We start from the raw sequence: 8,449 nt of genomic DNA on the forward strand, positions 1-8,449 counted from the left end.
TAAGATTTTAAGTTCTTGAAGGTGATCTTGAGTACCCATTTAATTCTAATGATAACTTTGATTAACTCATTGTGTTGGATGTTTGATCTTTGAATTTAGAAGGTAGTTTAGTGATGTCCATGAAGTTTGGGTTACTTGGTTAACTTCTTGATAAGTTTTGGAGAAATTTTGTAGAGTTCTTGAATACCCATTAAGTTTAAGCGTTAAAATCGAATAGCCTGTGATGGTGGAGCTCGTTTACAAAGTAGAAAGTCGTTAGGGTGTTTTCCATTAAGACTAAAACTACTTTGTTAGGTGATTGGTAAGATTTTTTAAGTAATTTAGGTAAGTTTCGTGAATACCCATTTAGTTTTAGCATGAACTTGATATTACCCATATTATTATGTATGAAAAAATGAAGATTTAGAGGACTTAGAAACATTAATCAACACGTTTAAGGTTGTTTTAGACAAGTTTGTGTAAATTCCTAAGTTTTGGTTCGTTAGATTGATATGAAGTAATTAAATGGATCTAAACCTCTAAGGTATGGATATTGGGTATAAAAGCATATGGTTTTAAAGATGACTTAAGCCTGTTTGCTTGTGGCGTTAGAAGTTTAAGTTGAAGTTTAAAGGTCCAAACGTGAAAATTTTGGCTTAAATTAAATATGTGATGAATGATACAAGTTAATAAGAAAAGTGAAGTTTGACCTATTGAACCATAAATAATTTGAGTTGGCTTGATGAAGTAGTTTAGAAATAGTTGTGATATCTCGATATGCAAAGATAACTGAGGGTCATTGGTCGTTGTTTCAAGCCAAGTTGAAGTGGGGAAGCGTATAACCCCGGGGGATCGAGTTACTGACTGTGAGTGGCTTATTTTCAAGTATTTCCTTATAAATCTATATATGTTCTATAATATGCCATGATTGTGAGAACTTCAAACATAATTACTTCATGAACCATGTGCTAGAAATGTTTTCAATATGTTTTTCTGTTTTCCATGAACTCTTATTTCGAAAGCATGTTTGAACTCGAATTTCTTAATCACAATTTATAAGCAACTAATTTAAGGAATACTTGATCTGTTATTAAACGTGGATGTTTTGAATGAAAGGTTATTTTAAAAACATATTTTAGTTGCTAAGGATTTTAAATGGCTTTATGAAATGTGTTCCCGACCACGTTTGGTTGTTAAACATGAAATATGTGATATTATGAATGTTGGTGATTACCCTTAAGGCTACGAGAATGTGTTTCTATAGCGCCACCTATGGTTGTCAGGGGATTCCGGGGCTGAAAGAGGTCGTGATCGAAGATTCGAGAACCTGAGCCTAGGTGAGGATATGGATAGAGGATTGTGATATGGCATCGGGCCTAGCTTAACCCATGGTGGGTGGTTTTATGTGCACATAAGAGCGGTATGTAGTTATTGTGGTAGGTGCTAAGTGTGCGCGAGCTCCATTTGGCCGTGTGTTTCCTTATGGATATGGAGCACGTGTGAGCTATTCCCTGGCCGTATACTTAGTATGCTATCATGGTTGGTTGGATTGGTTGACGGTTGCTATCATGGTGGGTACTAAAAATGCGTGAGCTAATTTTGGCCGCATGATTCTTTATCATGTGCGAGCTATCTTTGGTCTTATCTTTAGATGCCTTGCATTGATTGTACGGATTACAGGTTTGTTGGTGGTCTAATGGTTACGAGTTAATGACGTTTTTTTCACTAATATTATATTTCTAATGCATATTTAAAATTTTCTCTTTAAGTATGTTTTATGAGCTTTACATTTAAGGAACTTGTCACTCACTGAGTATTTGACTTATGTTTTTAATGTTTTCTCCCCTCCCCCCCCCCCCCCACGGGTAGCGAGCCAAAGGCTAAGTGTTGATTGAACGTTCGTCATCAGTCGTAGATCTCCATTATTCTTTGTATGTTTATAGTATGTTTTTGTAGTGCATCATGAAGTAGTTAGTTGTGGCGAGAGTGAGGTCAAGAACTTGTGTTGAAAATCTCTCTTTAGGACGAAATCATTTGTATGTAACTTTTAGTCTGATTGTGAACTTTACTGAAACTCTGAAATTGTGAAACTGTCTGGATAAGTATGTGGTGAGACACACTTGTGGCATTGTGGAGTTTTTATGTTAATTCACATATAGAAGTGCAAAATCTCTCCTTTTCTAGGTTTGGTTAATCCATATTTTGGGGACGTGCTGTCGAATTTTTTATAGAATTTCTTGAAAAATATTTTTGCAAATTTTATAGTTTGGGAAGGAATGTTTTATTTTAAAAAGGAGTAATTCACACTACGATCTAGGTTAGAAGGGAAAACTTAGACCGGGATGTGACAAGAGTGCATTTGGATTTTTGATATTGTTGGGGATGTCATGGTAGTGAAATAAATTTATCATAAACCATTCCATGAGGCTCGTCATGTTTAATGAATTTGTGTCTCTTAAATTGCTTTCAATAGCTGAAACTCATTTTGCATATATTATTATTATGTTCAAGAGGTTTAAGCTTATTAAAGGCAGCTTACAAGCTATGGTCATCAGTGATAAATAGAAAAGTTATAGAGAAGATGATGTGGTCAGGGCAAGACATGTAAAGGAGTTGGTGCTCGAAGATATTTGGTGGGACAAAATTAATTATATTTTGTCATTCACTTTACCAAAGACATGTTAAGAGCTTGTGATATAGACACACCTTGTTTACATTTGGTGTATGACATGTGGGATACAATGATTGAAAATGTGAAGATTGACATATATAAACATGAAGGATTGCAACCAACTGAATTCTCTTCTTTCTATGACGTGGTGTATAACATTCTCATTGATCGTTGGAACATGAATAGTACTCCACTTCACTATTGAGCACATTCTTTGAATTCAAGGTATTTAATTAATTTTAGTATAGCACATCACATTCTAAGTCGATTCTTAATTAATTTTTTCGAGTTTAACATTTTCTTAAAACTTTTATATAGATACTGTAGTGAAGAATGACTAACAGAAGATCCTAATCGAGTTACTCCACATTCAAGATTTGGAACTAACTAGAGAGAGAATGAAGTGAATGAAGAGGTATTTTAGTAATCCCAAGGTTCGTGCAAAAGTTAATGTAGAATTTGTTCAATTTTCTACAAAATGTGGAGATTTTGATGATTATGATTCCATATGAGAGAGATACAGTATAAACCCTATAAGTTGGTGGACAACTCATGGGACTTATACACTAATGTTTCAGAAGATTGCGTTTGAAGTTTTAGGACAACCATCATCCACCTGATGTTGTGAAAGAAATTAGAGCTCATATTCTCTTATTAACTCCATCAAGAAGAGCAAAATGACGCCTCAATGTGCAGAGGATTTGGTATTTATCCACAGTAACCTTTATCTTTTGTTTAAAAAAAACTCTAAAATATTCAAAAGGAGAAACCAAGGCATGGGATATTGCGGGGAGATGCTTTTGATTCACTTGAAGATGTGAGCATTCTTGAAGTAGCTAATTTATCTTTAGAAGATCCAAAGTAAGATGCTAAAGTTACTAAGGAGGATGGTGTTCATAAGGATGAAGATGTCATTGAGATTTGAGATGATAGTTTTTCATTAGTCTTTAATATTTTATTCTTTTGTATGGAAAATCACTTTCCATGTTGAATATACCTAACATGTTTTGTACTCCTACAAACTACAATGGTTAAATATTAACTTGACAATTGACAATGACACATTGACATTTTATGTTTTTTTTAGTGAAGAACATTTAGTTTTTTTTTTTTTTTGTTGGAAATGAAGAACATTTAGTATTTTGTGAAAAATAACGTATCCCCAACATGTCCATATCTTATTATTTTAGAAATTGGCGTATCATCATATCCTGTTATATCTGTGTCCTGTGTTCCATGTTGGTGTCCATGCTTCTCAATTCCCTGAATAATGTTTTTCCATCTTCTCATTGAGGCTTGGAAACCATTCTTTTGTTGTATTGCCCCACTGTCGAGCGCTGGTGCCGATACATTTCCATTTCTGCCAATAATTTATCCAAATCTGCCTCCAACAAGTTGATTAAATCAAAGTCAACTGAAACCTACCAATATGCTTGAGAATATGTTGGAGTTTTATAGCACTGGCGGATCTATGAAGGGGCGGGGCACATGAGTTTTTAAAGTTTTAATATAGATTTTAAATATTTTTAAATATAGATTTGTATCTTGATTTAAAGATGGTATAGTGTTAGTGGGTGTCAATAATGGCAATTTCTTTTGAATATTTTTTGTTTTATTTATTTATTTTTTACTCTATGTTATTTTTCATTTTTATCTCAGTTTTAGATTCACGTTGCTTAGTAAGTATTTATTTTAATTAATTTTAAAGTTACAGGATAACCTTTATAATACTTTTATGGTTAATACTTTGGTAGAGTTAACTTTATATAAAGATGGATAGATATTATAAAACAAAAATAACGAAAAAAACTATAGAGTCATCATCTTAAAAAAAATAAGTATACATTTGATTATGAAAGAACTAATACATAAATGAATTTAGTAGAATTATCAGTATATTTTGGTATAAGAATTAAAATTTCCTAATATAATAATGATAGTTAAGATCAATTTGTCTAACTAAGAATACTTTTGTTTCTATATTCTTTTTATTGCATAGTGTCCCTATATAAGATTTTTGGATCTGCCACTAAATTAATGATCTATTAAACACAAAATTAAATTATATATATGATATAACATTCATTTAAGATTTTGGAATATATACATACAAGACCTATTGGAAATAAATTTTAAGCTATAAAAATCTATCAAACACACAATAAAAAGATTTTAGATGTCTATTATATACATTAAAATTCATATCCATATATAAAAACAAGTTTAGAAGTGTATGACCTAAACATTTAACTGTATTCGAAATTGTGTCCCCTAACTTAAAATTCTGGCTAGGTCATTATTTTATAAGGTGTATTTTTGTTGATACTATTATTGTTAAAGATAATGTATTTTTTAAATACAAATTGAAGGTGAAAATCAATACATCCGTTATTAGCTCTTCTCAACTAAAAATGTGTTTTTGATTTGTATGAACAAAACATATTAATTTAAAATTAGTTATCATTTTTTTTAACAACTTGTTTAAACTACATGCAACTCATAACTTAGATGTATAGAATGAAATAAGAGTCATACAAAATATAAAAAAGTAATTAAATAAATTTGAGCATTGAAAGATGGAAAAGAACATTTAGATAAACAAAATTAAAAAGATAAAGAGAACATATAAACAAAGAATACTACAGACAAGAAAAAAATTATAATGAAATATAATAATGAAGAGAAGAAGGAAAAAAAGTACCTTATAAAAATGTGAGCACAATTTAGTATACTTATAGAGAATTTATATTTAAAATTTAACATTTTAATCATAAATCAAATATTGAAATTATTTATATTAAAAAAAATTGTGTATTTATAGTAAATCAAATCTCAAAATCATTAGCAAATAATTTACACGTGTAGTGTAAATAAATAACTAAATTTGAAACCAATAAATCCATCCAAAGTGTTAATAATCTACACCGAAAATAATTTTTTTCAATGATAAACTTTTGAAAATCATTTATTAAAGATAACAATATTCTAACGCAATAAAAGCTATTCAAAATTTCAATTCTACACTGTATCATGGCTAATTTATTTGTAATTTTTATTCCCAATTCTATGAAATAAATATTACAATTTAAATTTAGGAGAATTCGTAGAAATAGCAAATATGAGAAAAACCCTAAATTCATCATCTTCTTCATCTCAGCCGCATCCCCCCTCACTCTCATCTTCTTCTTCTTCAAAATCACATGGTTGCCTCTACCCTTGCCTCTCTTCTCTCCACCGAGATCTCCGACGACAATCTCCCTCCGTCCGTCGAAGCCGTCACTGTCACCTTAGTTCTTCGTCAAGCTTCTGTTCGTCATTAGCTCAAGCCGCCACACCCTAAGTCGCTCCCCTTTCCGTTAGCCATCTCCTCTGCGTCGCGACGTCCGAATCTGAAGCGAGTGGATTATATCTGCTCCAACCGATGTTTGTTCAGGAAGCTCCGATCGTCATTGTCGCATCTCCACGAACCCAGCCACCGCCATCACGATCTCCCATTCGCATGGAGCTTGTTGCACCATCCATCCTTCTCTGTAGCACGCTGTCGCACTAGGGCGTGCTCTCCTCGTCGTTGGAAAAGCCTCCGTCCTCGAGCAGTCATATCCCAAGTGTGGTGCATAGTTTGTATTAATTATAAGGTATTTGTGGATGTGGGTGCATAGTTTGTATTAATTATTGGGTATTTATGGATTCTGTTACAAATGTATTTAGAAATCACATTTGTCAATTAGGTAGGGGCATTTAAGGCATTGTTCTTTCATTTATTCTTTAAAAATTTTATGTTTTGCTATTTTGTCAATTTAAAAATAAAATTGTCATTTATACAAAGTAAATCTCTAATTTTGCTCTTCTTCTTGTAAGAATAGTAAAATAGAAGGTTTACTTTAGATAAATGGAAAATCTTTATTTAAATTGATAAAATAGCAAAATCAGAAAATATGGAAAACTAATTGTTTGGATAATGTCATAAATGCCCTTACCTAACTGAAAAAATTGAATCCTAAATAAAATTATTTAAGAAACTACAAATACCCTATAATTAAAATCAAACTCCCAACACATGATTACCACATCAAAATGAAACTTTCATCTTGTAGAAACTATTGGAGCTTCCAGCTCATCTCCTTCAAATTTTCGTCTTGCTCCTTCCCCCTGATTTCTTCCTCTTTGAACCCTTCTCAAATCACTCCTTCACCATCCTCCAATCCTTCAATTCTTTCAATCCCAACAACCCATCTCTTGATTTCCTTGAAGATCTTGTGGGTTGTACGCATCTTTCATGAAGGAGATCGTCGAAAAAGTAAAGTCTAGGAATGTCATTCCACCGGTTCTTCGGATTACCGCCATCGTGCCGGAGGAATTTGCGATTGAGAGTAGGTTGATTAGAGAGAACCTTCGCCAATTTGCGCAGGATTTGAAAATTCGATTTCATATAGATCTCGTCCCACTTCGAACTTTCTAGACGTTGTCTTTCAAATCGATGAAATTCATGGAAGGAGAGAAGTTGACGATTCTCTTAAGAATAAGATTTAGTTAATTACAAAAATGTCATTAAGGCATATTTAAGGCCATTTAATAAATTGTTTAAAATATAACAAACCTCATGATCTTATAGATATATTTGCATCATTTTAGGGATAATGACAATTTGAATTCAAAATAAAAATTTATAAAATTATTTTTAAATCAACAAAATTTAGGAATAAAAATGGTATAAATGAAGTTTGTTGTTTTAGCATTATTTTAGGGATGATAATCTACAAATTTAAGTTTGGTATCCTTACCATAATTTTAGGGATTCAAACTAATTATTTAAAATTGAAGTGTAAAAATTGGATTTAAAAATAAGGTTAAAAATTGAGATTAAAACTAACTATTTTAGAGTGAGATATATAATTCTAAACTCAAAAGGTTAATAAATATCGAATATGTATTATGTATAATTTATGTCTATTTTTTGATAAATAGTTTGAAGAATTAAAAATGTGAAATAGTTGAATTTATCCTTGTGTTATTTTAGGGATATGAGGTAAAATCTGAATTCAAATTGACGATTTTATGGGATAATATAAATTGTAGATTAAAATTGTTATTAAAATTTTGTAATATGTATTATTAATAAATTTTTGATAAATAATATGAAATATAAAAAATTGTGAATTAATTGATTTAAATCCTAATAATTAGGGGTGTTAAAACTAAAGCCATATCTTTAGGGTTGTTGATGAAATCTTATGCAACAAGAAAATATTTGTTAGTTTAGTTAAGATTTACCAAAAGTGAATGTGTTTACAAATACACTATATTCGTACATTGTATTTGTAAAGGGTATGCTCAGGCAAAAAAAATTGAAAAAAATCCACCAAGCGGTTTTGCCATATCTTAAAGGATTGTAACTAATGACATATCTTTAGGGATTGTATGAACAATATAATATTTTTTTTATTTAGTTAAGAATTATCGTAAATAAGTGTGTTTACAAATACAATGTATTCGTGATATGTGATATTTTATTTGATTTTTTATCTTAACAAATACAGTATATTTGTATATGGACAATTGTAATCTATAGAGGGGTAAATTCGGATCAAAAAGAGTGGAAAAATATTTATGGCAGTTAGTTTTGCCATAAAGTAAAATAATATAATAGTTTGCTATTTTTCTTTTTTCTATCTTCATATTTGCTATTTCCACGAATTCCCCTACTTAGAGATAACCAAATCTTAAACCAATAAATTCTATTGGATTTTTCGATCTGTAAACTATAATAAACTATTTTGAAATCCACGTCAATCAAACAAA

Source organism: Cucumis melo, chromosome 6 (genome assembly GCF_025177605.1).
Source record: "Cucumis melo cultivar AY chromosome 6, USDA_Cmelo_AY_1.0, whole genome shotgun sequence".
Lineage (NCBI taxonomy): Eukaryota > Viridiplantae > Streptophyta > Magnoliopsida > Cucurbitales > Cucurbitaceae > Cucumis > Cucumis melo.